This window comes from Oxyura jamaicensis, chromosome Z (assembly GCF_011077185.1).
Source record: "Oxyura jamaicensis isolate SHBP4307 breed ruddy duck chromosome Z, BPBGC_Ojam_1.0, whole genome shotgun sequence".
Lineage (NCBI taxonomy): Eukaryota > Metazoa > Chordata > Aves > Anseriformes > Anatidae > Oxyura > Oxyura jamaicensis.
The window spans coordinates 38,177,170-38,199,229 of NC_048926.1; the positions used below are offsets into that span (position 1 = coordinate 38,177,170).

Here is a 22,060-nt window from a genome sequence, read left to right on the forward strand (position 1 = left end):
CCCCCCCCCCCCCCCCCCGCCACCCTTTTATTATTATTATTATTTTAATGCAGTTTGCCTTGAGGCTCTACCTCCATGTGTTTTATTATTGTAATTTTTGGATTGCTGGCACCTGCTTTCTGTCCATAGTTTTAAAGCTGTGTATTCTGGCTTGAGTTTCCTCTGGAGGCTGGATTAGCTGTTTGGCAGGGGTGGCTCTAGCTAGGCATGTGGCACAGGTACTGTTGTTGCTGCGTGGGGATCTGTACTTTTGATAGCTCTGCTTTGTCAGCAATCCCTGGCAGTGCCCGTTCACTTCAGTGACAGGTTAGGAAGACATCTTCAATGATTAAATGAAAGATCCTCTCTGTTCTACCTGCCAAACCCTGCCTGCAGCCCTGGTCACACTGCTTTGTTTCTTCAGTTCTTCTTGGCATTTAAAAACAAACTAGGCTTTCACTAAATAATTTGCTTCTCTTCAGTGGATACTAGAGTGCTGACTTCCCAGCTCTCCTTAGATAAATCTTTCCCTTTCTCAGTTTGGAAGTGCCCAGCTGTCATCTCCCTCCACCCTTACATATCCTGTGTGGTTACAGAAGCTTGCCTTAGGCACAACATGCCTTACAATGCTAAGTATTGCAGGGCCACCAGCATTGCAAAACTGCCGAGAGGTGGGACAATTGGCACGATGCTGTGTGTCTCCTCAAGGACACCAAAATGAACATCAATCCAGGAGTCTTCTGTCTCCCGTACAGGCTACCAGAAACATCTGAGATTGCTTACTATGAAAAGCAGTTTGCTTTTCTCTTTTGAAACACTTAGGAAGATCCACTTTTCAATAGAAGCTATCAGAGCTCTCATTAACACTATACAGGTAAAGAAAATTAAGATGAAAAGAATTACTATCATTTTCACAAAAATGTAGAATGAATGCAGTAAAGAAACCATACTGACACAGCTAGCAATAATTAGCAGTGACAGAAACTAGACTCACACAAAATTATTATTATTATTATAAATTTATTGCATTAAATTGAAATCTTTCACTTTGGAAGCTTACAGTTTTTATATATGTTGAGGTTAGGCTTTGCTGGTTCATTTTTTTTTTTTTTTTTTTTTTTATTGAGCACAAAATTTTTATATTTTTAACTGTCAAGAAAGGGGCAAATCCGTTTGCTAAGTTGCAAATGTGCAACTGAAGGAGACATCAGACTCCTGCAAAGGAGACTGAGAAAAAATATGGTTCCAGTTCTCCAGCAAATGGTAAATACTGTGGTTGTTTTACTTGGGTGAGCAACAGAGTTCCACCATGGCCACTCCCTTACTCCCCCTCCTCAAAGCGGAAGGGGGAGAAAATACAGCAAAAAGGGCTCAATGGCTGAGATAAGGATGATTTAATTAAAGGGAAAAAGAATAGGAATAATAATAATAATAAAAAAGGCCATGCAGAAGCACAGACAGAGAAAGGCAATTACTCTCTACTTCCCATCAATTAATGATGTTTGGCCACATCCTGGGAAGCAGGGACTCAATATACTTGGTGGCTATTTGGGAGGAAAGGTGCTTCCACAACTAGAGCCCCCACTCTCCCTTTCCCACCTTTTATTGCTGAGTGTGACATCACATAGTATGAAATATCCCTTTGGTCAGTTTAGGTCAGCTGCCCTGGTGATGTCCCATCTCTTGCTCACCCCTAGCCTGCTGGCTCCTGGGGGGTTAGAGGAAGTCCTGATGCGGTGCCAGTATTGTGCAGCAATAGACACAACATTGGTATGAAAGCAGTGCTGTTATAGCTAAAAATGCAGAGCACAGCACTGTATGGGCTGCTGCAGGGAAAGTTAACTCCATCCCAGCCAGACACAGCACAGAAGAAGGAGTGATCTTCCAAGTAAAATACTTCTTATTTCACAAAAAACAGAACGGCCTTCATATATGTAAGTAAATTTGGAAGAGATCACTAGGAAACATTGTTATCATATAGATAGTACAATTTATTTTATTTTATTTTATTTTATTTTCCCAAAAAAAAAGTTTGTTACCTACTTAGACATGTACAGGATGAATTGTTATATTATATTACTATATATTATTATTATTATATTATATTATTATTATATTAATATTAGATCATATGTGTACCATAAATGCATAGTGCGTACAAAAGCAGTGTCAGAAACACATGCTCCTCAGGAGCATGTGACAGCTAATACAAACTCCAACATCTTTAGATTCACTCATGTTTTGCCAGACTGTACATTTGTCCTTTGTTTAAACTTGTATCAACTATCTATTTGTCATCATAATTGATTTTGTTCTTTGCAGAGTCTTTTGAAGATATTTATAAGGACCACAGTATTTTCAAGAAGATTAAAGAGAATGCTAATTTTCCAAAAGTCAAGTAAAACAGAGTTAAATTAGTAGTCTGTTCCTACTTTCATCTGAATCAATTCTGAATCTGAGTATTAACAAGCAGAAACTGGGATTGTGATCACATGGGATATCTGCAGCAGCTGAGCAAGGGAGCTCAAATCTTCCGACTTCTAGTACTGTGTTTTAACCACAAAAACACTCTTTGCCTAGAATTGCTCTTTCCTCTCCAGCACAGCAAAGAGCTTCTATAGATCCATGACAGAAATTCACACAACTGTATTTCCCCTCTAGTTTTGTTTATTTAGTTAGCTGGTTGAAAGAAACAAGTTGGTGATAAAGATGGTGATAAATGAGTGAAAAAGACTAGGCCAGAGGAAACTGTGTTCAAGCCATCCTACAGAGAAGATGTTAAATTTTTGCAGCCATCCAAATTCACTACATCTGAGAAGTCATTAATACACTGAACTTGGTGGACTGTGAAAATTTAACTCATTTGGTCCAATGTGTTTACCAAAATGTATTTCAAAAGAGTATGTAAGGAAGGAAGCTATGTGAGTGAGAGAGATAGAAAAGCATTCTGGAGTGCGGCTATAGGGGCTTCCTAGTTTGTCATATGTCCATTTCTTTTCCTCTATTTTGAGGAAGAATTAAGAATTACTTCCTCATTTTTAAAGAATATCCTTTCTCTGGCTTGTGGTAACAGGTTCAAAGATTTTATTGGCAGATACTTTATACCAATGTACCTCCACAAAAAGAAGGCTCCCTTATTTTTCTAAATTAACTTTATTCTTCCCTAACTATACATATTTGGAGTCGTGTTCTTTTTTTTCTAGGTATTGCAGAGAATAAGATTGCAAGACACATCTTTTCTTTCAATTAAAAAAAACATAACATTTCCTCCAATAGTTCCTAGTAGATAAAATCTGCTTAGACTTGTTTAAAATACAGGTGATTTGATCATATGTTTTTTGCAACTCATCACTTTCCTACTTCCCTAGTGCTGCTCAAAAGAATAACTTTGTAACAAGTTATATATATGTTAATAACAATATTAGTCTAATTCCATTACATTCTTTGAAGTCACTGAAGTTTTATCAAAATATGCTGAGATCAAATTGAGTATTGAATTCAAATTACATAATCTTTGCAGCAGTGAGATTCTATGCATTGTCCTTCTTTTTGAGAGCATTCAGTGTTCCAGGTTAACTAAGACTGATAAAGTTCAGTTCCACAATACCTACATATGGAGTATGAAGTAAAATTACTTTGTTTCATTTGAATTTGGAGCTTTTGCTATGATATGGTATCATACATGAAGAAGGGATAGAATGATAGACCAGTTGCTTTCATTTCAATGACATGGAATCATAGAATCATAGAATGGCCTGGGCTGGAACATATGTCAAAGATCATGTAGTTGGAACTACATGATCATGTAGGTTGCCCAAAGCCCTATCCATCCTAGCCACACTTCCAGGGATGGGACATCTACAAGTTCTCTGGGCAACCTATTCCAGTGCCTCACCACCTTCATAGTAAAGTGTTTCTTCCTTTATCTGATATAAATCTACCCTCTTTTAGTGCAAAATCATTACTCCTTTTCTTGTCACCACAATCTGTAATAAAGTCCCTTTCATGCTTTCTCTACCCTTTTAGGTACTGGAATAATGCAATAAGGTGTCCCTAGAGCCTTCTCTTCTCCAGGATGAACAACCCCAACTGCCTCAGCCTGTCCTCATAGAAGATATACCTCTCATGGGATGTTATAGACTTTAGTTATTGTGTAGTGTCACTATAGCATCTCAAGTCGTGTTCCACATTAAAAGTAGAAATGAGAACAGCGTTTCATCCCTTTCCTTCTTTTCACTTTATTAAAAGCTTGATCAGTTTAAAAAGCAAGTAAAATATTTAATCAAGTGCAAAATTGAAAAAACAAACAAAATAAAACAAAATGAGAAGCTTATCAGGAGTTCAGTTTGTAAGAGTTCTGAGATTTTGGTCCTATTCACACACTGTTCCAGTGCATATATGTATTATTTTGAGAGCTATAACAAATTTATTATTATTATTATTATTTAAGGAAGGTAAAAATTTATGGAAGACCTTTAACATTGAGAAAGAGATTTTGAGTTATATTGTAGATTCCACAAGTAGCTGGTGAAGGTGACAAAACTCTGGAACAATGCTCTCTTGATAGGTCCTGATATACCAGCTGAAAGTACGTCAGGTTAAAAGTTGCAAGTCAAGAAGTTCATGAGAATATAGAACATTATGGGCAGACAGTGTCAGCCAAGATAGTGTTATATCTTTTGACAAGTTAGCAAGTAATTTTAGCTCCTCCCCCCAGAAAAAATGCGATTGAGTGAGAAATTTATTTTAAAAGCCTCAAAGTTTCATTTTGGTATTTTCAAATTAAATGTTCTGACTTTCTTTTTCAAAATGGATTTTCATTCAGGGATTTACCTCATGTAAAAAACAAACAAACAAAACACACACAAACAAACAAATACACACAAAAACAAAACAAACGAAAGAACAACAACGACAACAAATGAAAGAACAACAATGACAACAACAAACAAACCAGATGACCAGCTAACAAACAAAACCCCCCAAAATTCCCATGCTTGGCAAAAAAAGTGAAACTAAAAATGAACTGATTGATGGTTCTTCAGTTTAATTATCAATAAATTAATAATGGCCAATTATTGGTATATCTATCCTCAAAAGACAGTAGAACCCCTGGTAAGGTGCTGTTGGTACTGTATTGCTCTAGTACAGCTAAAATTATCAACTAATAGCTACTGAAAATATTAATTAATTTTTATTGAAATGTAACTATTTTAAGTGAAAATTACTGCTTTCTGAGCAGTTCATATCTGTAAACAAGCAGGCAATAGGTTTACTTATGAAACTTATATTTCCCCAAAACATATTCTTGAGGATCAATATGATATTTTATTCTAGTATAAAGTGACTACTCAAACATGACAGCTAAGCTGTTAGCAAATCAAGTTCAAGTAAGGTAAGCCTGAGCACTTTTACCCTATCATGAACCTAAGTGTTTCATATTGTAATTGACAAAATTCACATCTTTGAGCATTTCATTTAGACTTTGATAAAATCTGCTCACAAAGGCAGATGGCAGGCTGTTATTTTTAATTCACAAGCCATGTTAAATATATGCCATATGTTACAGAACTTTTCAAGCACAGCCTTTTGAATGCTATCACAATAAACTTATGAAATTACATAAAAGGGAAATCTGAGAGAGAACACCAACACTTCAGGTTACATGGTTGAAAAAGGAAGTGAAAATGGCCTGACATTCTGCTTTATAAAATACAGTTATCAAAAATACCAAATAATCATTGAAACATCAAAGTCAGTGTAAAAGGGAAGTATTTAGCGGTTTCTGTAGTTTTGTTTTCTGAATCTAGAAAAAATTCCCTGAATGAACTATATGCACTGACTTATCTGTTTGCTTGTAAACAAAAGGCTTGTGATGTTGCTCCCTATATCTAGCGAGCTGCATGTGTAGGTTAATAACAGCAATGAAAAAGAAAACACAAACAGTCTGAAGTAAAAGTATTTCAGATAACATTGAAGTCACAGCTGTTGTACAAGGAGTCATTCAAGTTGCAGCCATCCTAGAACAGAAGTGATGAAAGATGAAACAGCAACTGCAAAAAGTACTGTTATTGTTGTTGTTGATGTTTATTATTATTATCCCCCTCAAAAGGACACAGCTAAGGAATGAAGTTCACAGCCTACAAAGAACAATTGACAGGGTTGTACAGGGCTTTAGTAGTGAGTGGAAGATATATCTTAAAATGACTAGGCGCATCATGTTACTCAGCTTCTGGCCTCTGGATTTTCACAGGCAGCTCAGAGAGACACAAGAGTTGGGAAGTACAACAATGATCCACTTCAGTTAAACCTAATACAGGAAGAGACATTACTCCCAGGGAGGGAAATAAATGCCCTGGCAGAAAAAGATGGGAAGGAAAAAGGCGTGTTTGAAAAAATCCTGCATGCAAAGAGGGTCAGAAATCTTGTGACCAGCTGTGGCTGAGGCCTGTTTATGTAGACTCCAACAACAACCATTGGAAAGATAGTACGTTCGACAGCTCTTGTGCACTACTGATCAGACTGAATGAGAATAGTGAGAGTGTGAATTGGGCTGCCATGAGCAAATGTTGTTTATTTGGTCCTCTGGTTTGCATGGGCATGTTGCTGTGGTCTTGGATTTATTCAGCTGCCTAGCACAGCCTGGAGCCACTGGAACAGAAGCTTTAAAGAAATTGTATAAATGTATGTGCAGAACAGCAAGAACATTTCTATATAGTGCAGAGATGGATGAATTATTCATTATGAATTATTCATAATACAACTTTTGGCATTTTTTCCTGAATACATTTCTGATTTTATTTTTAATTATTCAGCATTTTGATCGAATAATTGACACACTTTTTACTACTACCCATCAGAATATTTTTATATGTTCTTGGTTTCTTTATTCAGTATTCATCTTAAAATATTCAGTGACACCTGATTAATCCAGCCATTTTTGGAATTCTTCACTATCTTAGATTGCTGAAATCAGTAAGCTAATGAGATCCAGCATTGTTAGGAAGACTGTTAAAGAAAATGGAAAACAATGTCTCTTTTTTTTTTTTTAAAAAAAAAAAATCTATTTTAAGGATTTACTTATTTTTTAATTTGTGAACACTGTTTGCTATTTTACAGGACTAAGTATATTCAGAAAAAATCATTTGTTAATAATACATAGATTTGTAACACTAGTAATAATATTGTGCTTAGGCAGCTTCAGTATTTTCAATGCAGAGACAACCAAAGCATTACAATGGTTTCTGAAGTAGTCAATCACATTCACATTCATTAAGTGGAGTTGGATTGGATTTAATTTTAAGGTAAATCCAAGATGTGTTAATTCAGCTCAGTGAAGGTGCATGATAGTATAAAACTAAACAAGGAGGAAATGAAATTATGAGAACCCGTGTCTTTAGTGGTGGTACTTCAGCTTTAAACCAGAATGAAAAAGAACAGATTCAAAGTCTAAGAAAGTGCAGGTTCTCTTTCTGATGACGTGAAGCTGTGAATTGAATAACTACCATATCTATACTTATCCATTTTCAATGACATATATAGTGGCTGGAGTCTTGAGAACAGATATAAAACTCCACATAAGTAATGAACATCTTTCTATTAGCGCTCTGTTTAGTATTCCTCTAGGGAGTAAAATTACAACTAAAACTCCAAAGCTCTTGAGACTTACTAGAAAATAAACCAAAAAAGGTACAAATATCACAATACAGAGCTCCAGCCAATGAACTTTAGATATTGTGGCAGCATTAGACCCACTGTTAAAAACATCAGTCATATTTGAATTCCTTTGGATGCTGTAGGCTAATTCTCGTCTTTGCACACTGAGTGGTTGGGTGAATATAATGAGAAATAAATAAATAAATAAATAAATAAAAACTTTCTACAAACTTTCCATACCCAGTTTCCATGGAAATGAAAGTGGAAAGACTGCTGGCAGTCAGTAGCTGAGTGTGAGAACTCTCGCTTGCAGATGTCAGTTCCTGACTGTTCGCTGAAAACTGCAAAGTGTTGGTTTAAAAAATCAGCTGCAAATGATGTCTTCAAAACTGCAGCCCTTAGAAAGAAATTGAAGTTGATAAACCATTTTTAAAATGGGATTTTTTAAAATACAAAATCTTTACCTTTCTACCTGGCTGCCAAGACAAATCATTTTTGCAAGCAGCTGGACTGGTGACTACATTTCCAGTCAGTATCCTCTATGTCTAGATTTCCTGTTGGTCCAGAAGTTTGAGTTGATTACTGTTCAGAGTATGCTGAAAGGCTTACCCATTTAAAGAGAGTTTTTTATCTATCTATCTATCTATCTATCTATCTATCTATCTATCTATCTATTTATTTATAAGAGACTTAAAGGTTTCTCATTTGTTTGGTAAAACTCTTGTGGATTCTGTTTAGATTTTGACTGCTAAGATTTGCATAAATTTAACATAACAAAGAAGATTAATGTATCTAATATTAAGTTGTGAAATGACTGCTTTGTGGGCAATAAACAATAAATATAAAATTTAGTCATATGCTTCAAATAATGGTTGAGAAGCTTTATCCATATTTTGATAGAGTCACACAGTTTGAACCCAAACTTAGGACAGCTGCAGCAAACTTCTTACTGTAATAAAGATCTATCCTTCTCTCCATATTCCACCCCCCCCAAAAAAAAAAAAAAAAAAGTAAATAAAAGAGCTGGAAATGTATATGCCATTTATATCCAATCCACAGTCTCTACGTCCTACCAAAACTTTAAACAATGCATTTATTCCATTGTTTTTTTTTTTTTTTTCAGTTTTTTTTTTTTTTTTGCTTAAGTAAAAAACTATGGAGCAATAAGTATTAGGTGTTTTTCCTAAAATTACAGTCTTGAAGAGAGATAAGCATTTTTTATGGTATACACTAATTAGCATAGTTATGCATTATTTTCACTGGATTAACTGTTTGTTAGTAGTTTAATTCAGGTAGCAGTAACTCATTCACAAACAGAATTGTCAGGAGTGTGATAAATAAGTGGTTGATGTGACATGTAAAGTACACTGAAGACTTAAGATTTTTTTTTCCCCTTTTCCCCTACTCATTAATATAATTTTCATGACTGCTGCAGCAGGTGGAGTATTTGGTCTTCTTTTGTTACTGAGGAAACACCATTAATAACTGGTCAGGAGATAGAGACAGTATAACCCATAACTGCTAGCAATAGCACAGCCAGCTGTGGTGCCAACAGTCTGTAATATTACCAAGAATTATGTAATTTATGACAACCAAAATGAGGAACCTGTAAAGCAATTCAGTATCACTTATGCAATGAACATCATTTCTAACTAAACTGTGCGAACATACAAGAATAGAAGACAAGACTGTCGTAAAACTTTTTGATTGGATGTTAAATAGGACTGAAGATTTTGACTTTGTTGATCTCTCTCCACTTCACTGTCTGAGAGCAACCAGTGGTTTAACTCTCTGAACTGATGTAACATACAATTCTTAAATTGTCTTTTGTTTTTAGATGTAAAAGAGAAATTGAAGGCACCTTTCTACAAGCTTTTATTCTTTCATTCTCCCATCTCCACTTTTTTTTTGTTTGTTTGTTTGTTTGTTTGTTTGGCTCCAGGCTGCCAAGATTCATCAGTAATTACCCATCAAAGGAATTTAGTTAATCCCTATATGTATTATTTGTTTGTAGGTTTATGCATTCAGGAGTACTAGAAAGAAGAAGAAAAGTACTGCAGAGAAAAAAGATTCTCTGTGACCCTCTACCTGAGCAAAGACACTTTGAGAGCACACAGAATAGCATATTATTTTAGCTGTTGTTTTGCAAAACAGCCGTACAAGTCCCAACAAGGTATTTTTCCTGGAGGTATATGAACCTTCAGAGATGAGAATGAAGCCATTAACTTATCTGACCACTCACAAGTGGTAGTTTTAGCCAGGTGCCTAGCTTGTGCCCAAATAATAGGTTTCAGAAGAAATCTCATTTATCTTTTGTTCACTATATACAGCCAAACTGGCTATCTGGAGCTCATTACCCAACTCTTGCTATAGCTGTATGCTATGTATATACATATTATAAACTGGCAGACTTTATAATCGTAAGGGCTGCAGATGTGTTCTGTTGAAAAAGACCATGGTCTTGAAGCATGTGTTGAGACAGATCAGAATGTCTGTTCCAGCTAGGGTTTTTTGAAGAACGTGGTAATTAACACTGGTGTACCACATTGTTCTGCTGAACTGTTTAATCTTACAGTGGGTAAATACTTACCTCTCCTTTACTGGATAGTGAGCTATCAGGAACTGTAAGTGATTCAGTTCTGTATTTTCCTTCCTGAGGCTTGTTCAAAATCTTGAAAGACAGGATTTCCAACCAAAACAACTTTTTTTTTTTTTTTTTTTTTTTTTTTTTTTTTTAATCTCTTGCCAGTGTGATCTGATCTCAAGCCATTTATTATTATTATTTTTTTCTTTCCTCTAGATCATTTGTATTCCTCATTCCCTTGTACAGATATATGGGATATATATATATGTATATATATATATACATATATATATGTGTATATATATACGTATGTAAATATATATAGGATATATTTATATATATATATAAAATCAGGAGTATCCGTTAAATGAAATATTATTTTAAAATATCCATCCGTAGACTTTTAAAATACTTTTTCACAACCTGAACACAACACTGAGGAAGATAAGCAAATAAAGTTATCTAATTCTACTCTGTAAGGTATGAAATGACTCATTGCTAGTGGTAGGGAATAGTTGCCTAGGACCAGCACACACTATATATTTCATATTTAACTAAATAAAGCATTTGAGAGAGGAAGCAACTAGAGACTCTACAGGCAGAGTGGACATGTCTAGTTCACATTTATTTAGTTTTGGCTTCCTTGTAATCAGGGAGCTTATACAGTATGGTTAGCTATAATAGGAATGTCACATCTTCCAGAGTTTTTGTATCCTTCCCATGACTTTCTATTTTCCTGGCTGTCCCAGTTCCTCTTGTATATTCAGCTGTTTGCAGAGGTGGTATTGCCAGCTAATTACACTGACGCTAGGCTAAGTAATTCATTTACAATAGTTAAGAGTCTGACTCTTAGTAGCCAGTCCCATTCAGAACACTGATATTAAACTAAGTGATTAAAAAATTATCTGAGACCTACAGCAACAAAAGAGTAACATGGTTTCTCTTCTGCCTAAGAGCATGATTTCACTCTCTGTACATAAACTAGAATACCACTTTGACCATGAATTACATCTAATTTATGCATCTGTAAAAGCTAAGTAAATATGTGCAAAGTAAATTTTTAAGGTATTTACATGACACATTTGACAATTTCAGTTTTCAGCTAACTCCTTATTGCTGCTATAAACACAATTCTAGCATGACAGAGTTCCCTAAAAATGCAATGACAGGCACTGTAGAAATCATATAGTGTCTGAAATCAGGAAACATCACATACCAAAGCTATGTATAAGAACTTATAAAATAATATTACATTACTGTCAGATCAGAACTGTACTTTGTCTTTCATGCTGTGTTGCATGTTTCATATAAGCTCTTCCTTGTATATACTGAATACAGCTCAAGTGGGAGTGAACAACCATTAATACTCCTAGGCCCTTTCTTACTGTTCCCTGTTCACACTTTCTATATATATCTAATGTTTTATATCCATAAGATATTGGACTCCTCTGTGATCAGAAACAAGGACTGGTTATCTACATGTTAGTACAACACGAGCTTGATCTGAGATGCAATTCCTTGACAATATTAATATACAAGTAATAAATATGGAGTTGTCTCATAAGTCCACAACTTGATTGTTCTTTTAATACAGCAATCTATACAGGTGCTAAGCAGGTACTTTTTTTTTTTTTTTTTTTTTTTTTTTTTTTTTTTACCAGAAAACATTCCCCCATCTTCTTCTTCTCATTCAAACTTCTTAAGACCTGAGACACAACACCAAGGTCAAGGAAAGATTTCAACTGATTTCAAAGATCTTCAAATCAGAAGCTAACAAGTATGCCAGTAAATAGTATATTTATGTTTTTTAAGTATAAATGGCAAGAAACAAACAAACAAACAAACAAAAAACTCAATTTTGCTTCCTAATACCTACTGCCATGAGATAGATAACCTGAAATATTTTTCCTACTAATGTGGACAAGGGAGGAAAAGGAGACAGAAAAGCACTCTGGAAATGTACATATAGAATCTTGCAGACCACTACCAGACTATTAGTTAATACAAACTCCTTTGCTGAAACTTCATGTAAGAAGTGTTATTCTTAACTCAGGACCTGTTTAATTTACAGCTGCAATCACTGCCACTTTGAGATGTTTAGTGGTACACTTTGCTAGATATAGCTTCAGGTTTTCTGCAAAGTAGTTTCTGATTTCCTAAAGGATTCATGGTTACCCGAGTTTTGGAAGAAACCTAGATCCATTTTCTTAAGAGAGGAGCTTTAAAAGAGCACTTTTATTGACCATCTATATCCTACATCTGCAAGTCTTCTTCAGTTAAATGTTCCATTATAAGCCTTCCTCTGTAGTGTATGCTTGTGATCAAATGTCCCATTAAAAACTTCTTTAGACAAGCAGGATCAAAACTATGTCTACTGAACCCATGCACCCAACCAGAATTCATACTGACCTTCCCCCAGCAAACGAAGAACTTTTCTCGTCATTAGCATACAGCTGCTAAGTGTCACACGGTGCAGACAGAATTGAAGATTTTCCTACAAGCTACTCATAGTGCTTGTATCACAAATGTCTAATGGCAGAAGACAACAGCCGGAAAGGACACCTTGCTAACTCTAGAAATATCACAAAAATTGGGGAAAAAAAAAAAAAAGAAATATTCTAAGCTTTCCAGTGGATATTCCATGGCATACTGTATGTGATAGACTACTAATCACTCTTGATTCTATGATAAATTTGAATACTAATCCCTTCTGAATAGGGATTAAGCTTCAGCATGTAGAGAAGGGATTCATTAGAATTCATCTCATCAAGACACAGCTTGAACAAAGTTCCACAGCCCTCTCTGCACTGCAGCCTTTTTAGTGCTGACAACCAATTGCCAAAAGCAGCAGAATTAACAGTGAGTGGCTAAAATCAACAAACTGTAACCTATGAAGGTCTGAATTTTCTCAGTCAGAAGTTTCAGTTAATGTGGTGTGTTGTAGTCTGGAGAGGATTATTTTCAGCCAAAACACTTTCTGGGTAATAATAGGCAAACCTTCACATAATTCTGAATGGGATGACCAGAAGTAAAGGAAATGCAATGGTGATCATGTTGACAGAATATCAGCATGAGTGTTGTGAGGCCCCGTCTTTTGATATATGCATCATTGGCCACAGGCTCATACACTTAAATTACTTCATTGATTCAGCATGAATCAGACTAGATATTAATGCATCATTTAAATGCCCTTTCTCAGGGTGCAGACTCACTCTGGTATAGCTTTGACCTCCTCTAAGTGGTATTCATGTAAAGGCATAGAACAGTGCCTAATGCAAGACATAATATGTGCTTAACAGTAGTTTTTGTTTCTACTGGCTAGAATCAATGAGTATTTTGACCACCAAATTAAAAGCAAAACCTCCAAACTTTTAGGACTCCATTCTCAGTTTTGACTAAATTGGCATAGGTTTTATGAACACATGGAGCTTTGCTGTACATAAGCTGAAGATTTGGAATAGTCTATGATACATCCTGCTGTTGCAAGGAGAAATGGCCTCAGGCATTCTGAACTAAAATACTTTGTCTACAGTAAATCATGCACAGCTATACAGCAATACAGTTCTACATGCTCTGCAAGGGAATACTGCTGTGCTAAAAGATGACAACCTCTCACAAACAACTCAATTTTTCCATGTGGCCAATGATAGCCCAGCAAAACAAGACATAGAAAATCTTGGACTCTTCATGTAGCACAAAATTAACCTTGAGAAATATCATTAATCACAAGTTTCAGCTTCATACAGAATATTTAGCAGTCCAACTCTCATACATTATGAGCAGCTGTTTGGCTAATTGTTTTGAAACGTTAAAAAATCAAAAATTCAGGTGCAGAAACCTAGTACTGTATGACACCAGCTGTTGTTAATTGGTTATTATTAATACATATATAATATGGTACAAATATATATATATAATATAAGATAGAAATATTATATAGCCTTTGGTTATAAAGATACTATGCTGATGTGAGCATCTGGAGATTATGGCTCACTACATTTTTTTTTTTTTTTTTGGTCTAAATTAGCACTACTTTATCATTGCTTTCTATGCAATTATCATTTCTATCATTGCTTTCTATGCAATTATCATTTCTATCAGTCCTTATGACACGGAGGTTGCTGGGTGTTTGCTTAGCTGTGCAAGGTATGTCCACGCAAACAATGAACATCCTATGATTTAGACAAACATGTAAATTCATAATTCAGAGTATCTGAAGTAAGTAGTTAAATCTGAAAAATAATGTTTTTCAACACACATAAACAACAGTATCATGCAAATTTCAGATTTCATATCCAGGGTAACAGAAATTACTAATAAACTCTGTACATAAACCACAAAATCAGAAATTAGTCATATTAATTATTTAATTAAAGGGTTGAATTTAAAAAAGAAAAAAAAATGTTCTCACAAAACTTCTTAATAGAAAAATTCTCATACAAATAAAAGAAAAAAAAAAGAAAACAATTTGCCATTAACTTAGGATAAATTCCATGGAATTTTCATATGACATAAATTAGGATATGAAAACTAAAAGTAATTTTCTATGTGTATTCCATATATATTCCATTAAGCATTTAGGGTGAATGCAGCAGCTTGAATGGAGTCAAATATTATTTTTCATGTGCCATAATTATAATTACATTTGCTATTTGAAGCCAGAATGACTTCACCAAGGGCATAGAATCATAGAATATTCTCAGTTGGAAGGTACCCATAAGGATCATCGAGTAGAAGTCCTGGCACCACACAGGTGCCAAAAATTCAGATCATATGACTAAGAGCATAGTCCAAACGCTTTTTAAACTCCGACAGACTTGGTACCATGACTATGTCCCTGGGGAGCCTGTTCCAGTGCTCGACAACCCTCTCAGTGAAGAACCTCTTCCGGATATCCAGAACCACTTCCTGAACCTCCCCTGTCACATCTTGACCCCATTCCCTTGGGTCCTATCACTGGACACTAAAGAGAATAGATTGGTACCTGCCCCTCCACTCCCCTCGTGAGGAAGGTGTAGACTGCGATGAGGTCTTCCCTCAGCCACCTCTTTTCCAGGCTGAACAAACCAAGTGACCTCAGCTGCTCCATGTACGCCTTCTCCTCTAGGCCCTTCACCATCTTAGCAGCCCTTCTCTAGACACTCTCCAATACTTTCACATCATTTTTGTACTGTGGTGCCCAGAACTGAACACAGTACTTGAGGTGAGCCTGCACCAGCACAGAGCAGAGAGGGACAGTCACATACCTTGACCAGCTACCAATGCTGTGCTTGAGGACCAACCAAGATATGGTTGGCCCTCCCAGCAGCCAGGACACACTGATGGCTCACATTCAGCTTGCTGTAGACCACATACCCCAGATCCCTCTCTGTGGGGCTGCTCTCCAGCATCTTGTTGCCCAGTCTGTACATATTGCCAGGGTTTCCTCTTCCCCGGAGCAGGACCCAGCATTTGCTTTTGTTAAACTTCATGCAATTGGTGATTGCCCAGCTCTCCAATCTGTCTAGATCTCTCTGCAAGGCCTGTCCACCCTCAAGAGAGTCAGCAGCTCCTCCTAGTTTAGGATCATCAGCAAATTTGCTCAAAACACCTTCCAGTCCTATATCCATATTGTTTATGAAAACATTGAAGAGAACTGGCCCTAAAATGGACCCGACTGGTTACCAGCCACTAGCCTGATGTGGATCAGTTTACCACAGCACTTTGAGTCCTACCCATCAGCCAGTTATTTACCCATCATATTATGTTTTTTTGTTTGTTTGTTTGTTTGTTTTCTAGCTGTATGCTGGACATTTTGTCCAGTAGGATCCTATAGGAAACTGTATCAAAATATTAACTGAAATCCAAACAGATCACATCAGCTGGTTTCCCTTGATCTGCTAGACAGGTGATCTTATCATAAAAGGAAAACAAATTTGTCAAACGTGGCATATAAACTGCTTTTGAACCCGTGTTTACTGTGACCAGTGACTGCATTGTCCCCCAGGTGTGTGGCATAAAGACCACAAGGACACCAGGGTTCTTTTAGGATCAGTAACTGCTACTACTTTATTGATGATATAACTTAAACTTCCCTCTTATTGAGGACAGGCTCCCTTCTCATATCATTCGCTCTACAGTAGTACTTTTCCACTAACTATTCATTGCGTCAAAAACTTTGCCCAGCAACGGCAAACACCCAGCAACCTCCGTGTCATAAGGACTGGAGAACAGGCAGTCCAGACAGCAAGGCATGTCCTGAATCACCCTTCTTTGTTCCTTCTAAACATTACATTCCTCTTGGCCTCATCGTTAAGAGTCTGATGTTATCACCAACCATCGGGCTTGTCAACCCCTATGGCCACACTCGTACACAAGTGCACTTCAAAAACTTCAAGGATAATCTTCTCCATAATTTTACCAGGCACTGATGTGAGATATACAGGTCTGTAGTTGCCAGGATCCTCTTTCTTGACCTTCTTTAAAATTGGTACATTTGCCAGCTTCCAGTTAACAGGGACCTCTCCAGGTTCACAAGACCATTGAAAAATAATTGAGAGAGGTCCGGTGATGATATCAGCTCACTCTCTGGGCATCCTGGGATGAATCCCATCCAGACCCATGGACTTGTATGGATCCAGGTGGAGCAGCAAATCCCTCACATATGTTCAGGGTCAGCTGGGAGTTTATCATTCCCACTGTCATGGTCCTCCAGCTCAGGGAACCCTTGGTCCCAAAGCCCATCATTGGTGTTGAAGACAGAGGCAAAGAAGGCATTAAACATCTCTGCTTTTCCTATGTCCTTGTCTGTGAGGTGACCGTCCCCATCAAGTAGAGGTTCTATGTTTCCTCTGGTCCTCCTTTTTTTATTCACATATTTTATAAAGCCCTTTTTATTGTCTCCCACAGACCTGGCCAGCTTCAACTCTAATTGGGCTTTGGCTACACAAATTTTCTCCCTACAAAGGCAAACAGCATCCCTGTAATCCTTCCACATTGCCTGACCCTGCTTCCAGCAGCCATGCACTTTCTTTGTATGCCTAAGCTCCAGAAGAAGATCCCTGGTCAAACAAGTTGGCCTTCTGCCCCACCTGCTTGACTTCCAATATTTTGGATTTGCCTGATCCTGTGCTTTTAGCAGGCAGTGATTACAGACTGACCAGCACTGATGAATGCCAATGCCTTCAAAAGCAGTTTCCCAGGGGACCTTACTAACTAGTTTCCTGAGCAGCCTGAAGTCGGCTCTCCCCATATCCAGGGTTGAAATTTTGGTGGCATTTTTTCATCCTGTCACCAAAAATTTTAAAATCAACTGCTTCATGGTCACTATGACCAAGATGGCTGCCAATTGTCACATTCCCCACAAGAATCCTCTCTTTTTTCCAGCAACAGACCTAGGAGGGCACCTTTCCTAGTTGGCTCCCTTAGTACCTACACCAAGAAGTTATCATTGAGGTGCTTTACGAACCTCCTAGTCCTGCTTGTGCCGGCCATGTCATAATCCCAGGTGACATCTGGTAAATTGAAGTCCCCCATAAGGAAAAGGGCCATTGAACTCGAGGTATTTTTTAGTTCCTCAAAGAACAGTTCACCAGTGTAATCATCCTGTCTGGGTGGTCTGTAATAGACTCCCACAACACCATCCCCTTTATTTGTTTGTCCCTTAATTCTTACCCAGGGGCTCTTAAGTTTTCCACTGCCAACTGCAAACTCCACCTTGTCCAGTCCCTCCTTTACATACAGTGCCAGCTGTATTGGGTCTGGCCACTGCCTCACCTGTCCTGCTTGTCCCTCCTGAGGAGCCTATAACCATCTATTACAACACACCAATCACAAATGTGATTTGCCTTACCTGACCATGGAGCCTTCTGTGATGGAGTGACTATATCAGTTAACAAGGGAGGACTGACCAATGTAATCTACCTGGACTTTTGTAAGGGTTTGACTCAGCTGTACATTCTCCCAAGGCATCCTTGTCTTAATCTCCATCTTTTACTGGACACATGGGCGAACATTATTACTGAGGATAAGGAAAAGTCTGAGGTTCTAAATTTCTTCTTTACATTTGTCTTTAATAATCATAACACTTATACTCAGGGTACTCAGCTGCCTGACCTGGAAGTCTGGGATGGGGAGCAGAAAAAGCCCCCAGAGTTCAGGTGGAAACAGTTAGAGACCTGCTGCTCCACCTGCACTGTCACAAGTCCATGGGGCCAGATGAGATCAACCCAAGGGTGCTGAGAGAGTTGGTGGATGTGATTGGTGTACCACTTACCATCATCTATCAGTGGTCATGGTCATCCAGAGAGGTCCCAGATGACTAGAGACTTGCTAATGTGATGCCCATCTATAAGAAAGGTCGTGAAGAGGACCCAGGGAACTACAGGCCTGTCAGCCAGGCCTCAGTTCCAGGAAAGGTATTGGAACAGGTCATCTTGAATGTAATCACACAGCATATGAGGGACAACTGGGAGATCAGGCCCAGTCAGCATGGGTTTATGAAAGGCAAGTTCTACCTGACCAACCTTGTCTCCTTTTATGACCAGGAAACGCACCTGGTGGATGAGGGAAAGATTGTTGTTGTAGTTTACCTAGACTTCAGCAAGGCCTTTTACATGGTCTCCCATTGTATTCTCCTAGAGAAACTGTCAGCCCTTGTCTTGGACAGGTACACTCTTTGCTTAGCTGAAAGCTGTCTGGATCGCCAGGCCCAGAGAGTGGTAGTAAATGGAGTGAAATCTGGCTGGCAACCGATCATGAGTGATGTTCCCCAGGGGTTAGTGTTGGGGCCCATTGCTTTTAATGTTTTTAATGATGATTTTGATAAGGGAATTGAGTGCACCGTCAGTAAGTTTACAGATGACAGAAAGTTGAGGGGAAGTGTTGATCTGCCAGAGGAGGCAGAGGTTGGACTTGGTAATCTTGGAGGTCTCTTCAACCTAGACTATTCTGTGATTCTGTGATTCTGTGAGGATAGGAAGGCCCTGCAGAGGGACCTGGACAGGATGGGTAGCTGGACAGAGGCCAATGGGATGAGGTTCAACATAGCTAAGTGTTAAGTTCTTCACTTTGGCCCCCAAAACCCCATACAACACTACAGGCTTGGGGCAGAGTGTCTGGAAAGTTGTGCAGAGGAAAAGGATCTGGGGGTGGAATCAATGGGATCTAATGCACCCTCAACAAGGTTGCAAATGACAGTAAGTTGCATGGTGCAGTTAAGACAATAGAAGGAAGGGATGCCATTCAAAGGGACCTACACAAGCTTAAGAATTGGGTGCACATGAAACTAATGTGATTCAAGTCCAAGGTCAAGGTGCTGAATCTGAGTTAGGTTCAAGACATGAGTACAGAGTGGGAAAAGAATTCATTAAGAGCCGCCCTATGGAGAATGACTTGAGGGTTCTGGTGGATGAAAGACTCGACTTGAGTCAGCAGTGTGTGCTTGGCCAACTGTATCCTTGGCTTCATTGGCAGAGGTAGGACTAGCAGGTAAAGGGAAGTGATCGTCCCCTTCTACTCCTTGTGAAGCTTCACTTGGAGTACTGCATCCATGTCTGCGGACCACAGCGCAAGAAGGATGTGGATTTGTTAAGGAGGTTTCAGAGGAGGACCATGGAGTTGATCAGAGAGTTTCTTATGAAGAAAGACTGAAAGAGCTGGGGATGTTTAGCTTGAAGAAAAGGCTCCAGGGAGACTTCATCGTGGCCTTTTAGTACATAAAGGAGGCTTATAGAAAAGATGGAGAATGACTTTTCACATGGGCATATAAAACACAAGAGGGAATGGCTTTAAACATAAAAATAATAATAATAAAATAAAATAAAGTAGATTTAGATTAGATGTTGAGAGGAAATTCTTCATTCAGCAGGAGGTAAGCCACTGGGACAAGTTTCCCAGAGAAGCAGTGGATGCTCTTTCACTGGAAGTGTTCAAGGCCAGGTTAGATGGGGCTTTGACCAACCAGATCTTGTGGAAGGTGTCACTGCCCATGACAGAGGAGTTGGAGCCAAGTGATCCCTTCCAACTGAAGTCATGATATGATTCTATGATTCTGATCTTCTGTGAATTATGACTGGAAATTTTTTTCATTTTGGGTTGGTAAAAAGCATGACAGCACTGAGTAAAATAAAAGGTGTTAAAATATTGAATATTAAACAAAAAACAATGACAAAATTGCAGGTGTGGAATCCTAGACTTGATGCATCCCGAGAGATATGTGGACTTTTAAAAGTAGATGGTTCTCTGTTTTGGGTGTCCTAGCAAGACAGCCTATTTCACCCAGTAATATCTTCATTCCGTGAAGCTTTATATAATTTCTGAAAGAGTTCCACCAGACTTATATTGCAGTTTTTCTCACAAACTATTAAAACTGAAAATCTAAAACACCCTACCTTGAGAAAACATCTTACAAAACAGATTAGTGTTGATTTAACATGACAAATCTGTCCCAGGAAATTAAAAAAAAATCTTATTCCATTGGAATCACCAATCCATTCAAAATTTTTATGTTAATCCAATCTTTTCACAGAAAAGCTGTTACAAAACAGTGCAGGGCCCTTGACAGATTATTTTTTTTGTGTAAAATGTTACAGCGCGGGCCCCCCCCCCCCTTTTTTGTTTTGTTTTGTTTTGTTTTGTTTTGTTTTCCAATGCAGTAAGAATTGGTGCCCACTGGAGGGCACAAAGAAAGTCCTATAAATGCATGTGAAATGATACGTAAAGTTTAAATGGGTTGCTCTGTTTTAGCAGAGAAGTTTGACTGTCATTAACTTGTGGCGTTCAGGTCTTGTGGTCCGTTCATACTGTGGCTAGTTGCACAAGAGACTGGAAAAGTAATTTCTCATGTGGTAAACTTGAGCTTTATTTGCTGATAGAGATCAAAGTAATAATACTGTTCCGATCATTGCATTATCATCCTTCTGTCTTTCCAACTCTCTTCATGCAACTCTACCAGTATCTTTCAGAAAGTATGCTTACAAAATCTCAGAGGATATATAAGTTTTACTTAAAGCCTTGAAAGCTTTAATTTGCTAGAATACATATAAATATATAAATATAAATATATGGATATTACATGACTGCTTTTTAGCAATGCCGCATTCATAGGTGGGGTAAATGTAACATACTTGAGGAAAAATAATTTTAAATAGAGATTAATTTGATTTCTTATTTACAAAGAAATTGGTTCATTAGAAGAATCATACAGTCCTAACTTCCTAGGGAAGTTTTTCATCTATCCATTTCAAGGTGAATGTGATGAATACCTTTCTGTAAGATGAAAAGGAATCCCACATTTGCATACTGAGAAAACCTCTGTAAGATTATCCAGCCTTTCTCTGTGCTAAGACAAAATGACTGAGAATATTCTCAGGAACTTTGACAGTTTAACATTAAATGATTTGTATCTTGAAACCTTTCCTTCATACTTGTAAAGCTTGCAGTCCACCTGACATCACCCTTAGAGTATCATTCCGATCCTGCAACTAATTCCTATTCCTTTTCTCAGATTTATTCTATTACCTTAAATTAATTATGTTCCACTACTTGTAAAGGATAATTTCAGTTCTATGACAGTAATTGCAAGTATCAAGTGCTCATAAGTTTTGTTTGTTTGCTTTTTTTTTTTTTTGTTATTTTTTTTTGTTCTTTTCTTTGTTTTCCCCACTATTTGACACTTGTTTAGTCAAGCTATAAATAATTAGATGGTCAAACTTTCATTGTAATTCTCCTCTTGCTTTCTTGATAATCTTCAATCAGGTCTTCTCAAAATTGTTTTCATAAAGCCAATACATACCTAAAAATACCTGTAACTAGAGAGCTAGAGCCACTACAAGGTAATTAGAATGCCTTGGATTCCATGGA

General features: G+C 37.5%; 1 long non-coding RNA gene across 1 annotated transcript; it reads left to right on the top strand.

The window, feature by feature from the left end:
• The first annotated feature begins 85 nt into the window (after nucleotides 1–85).
• LOC118155662 lies at nucleotides 86–3,146 on the top strand. The gene is made up of 2 exons (XR_004745940.1): nucleotides 86–1,242; nucleotides 2,302–3,146. It is a non-coding gene; the product is annotated as an uncharacterized LOC118155662 (long non-coding RNA).
• Nucleotides 3,147–22,060: the final 18,914 nt, after the last annotated feature.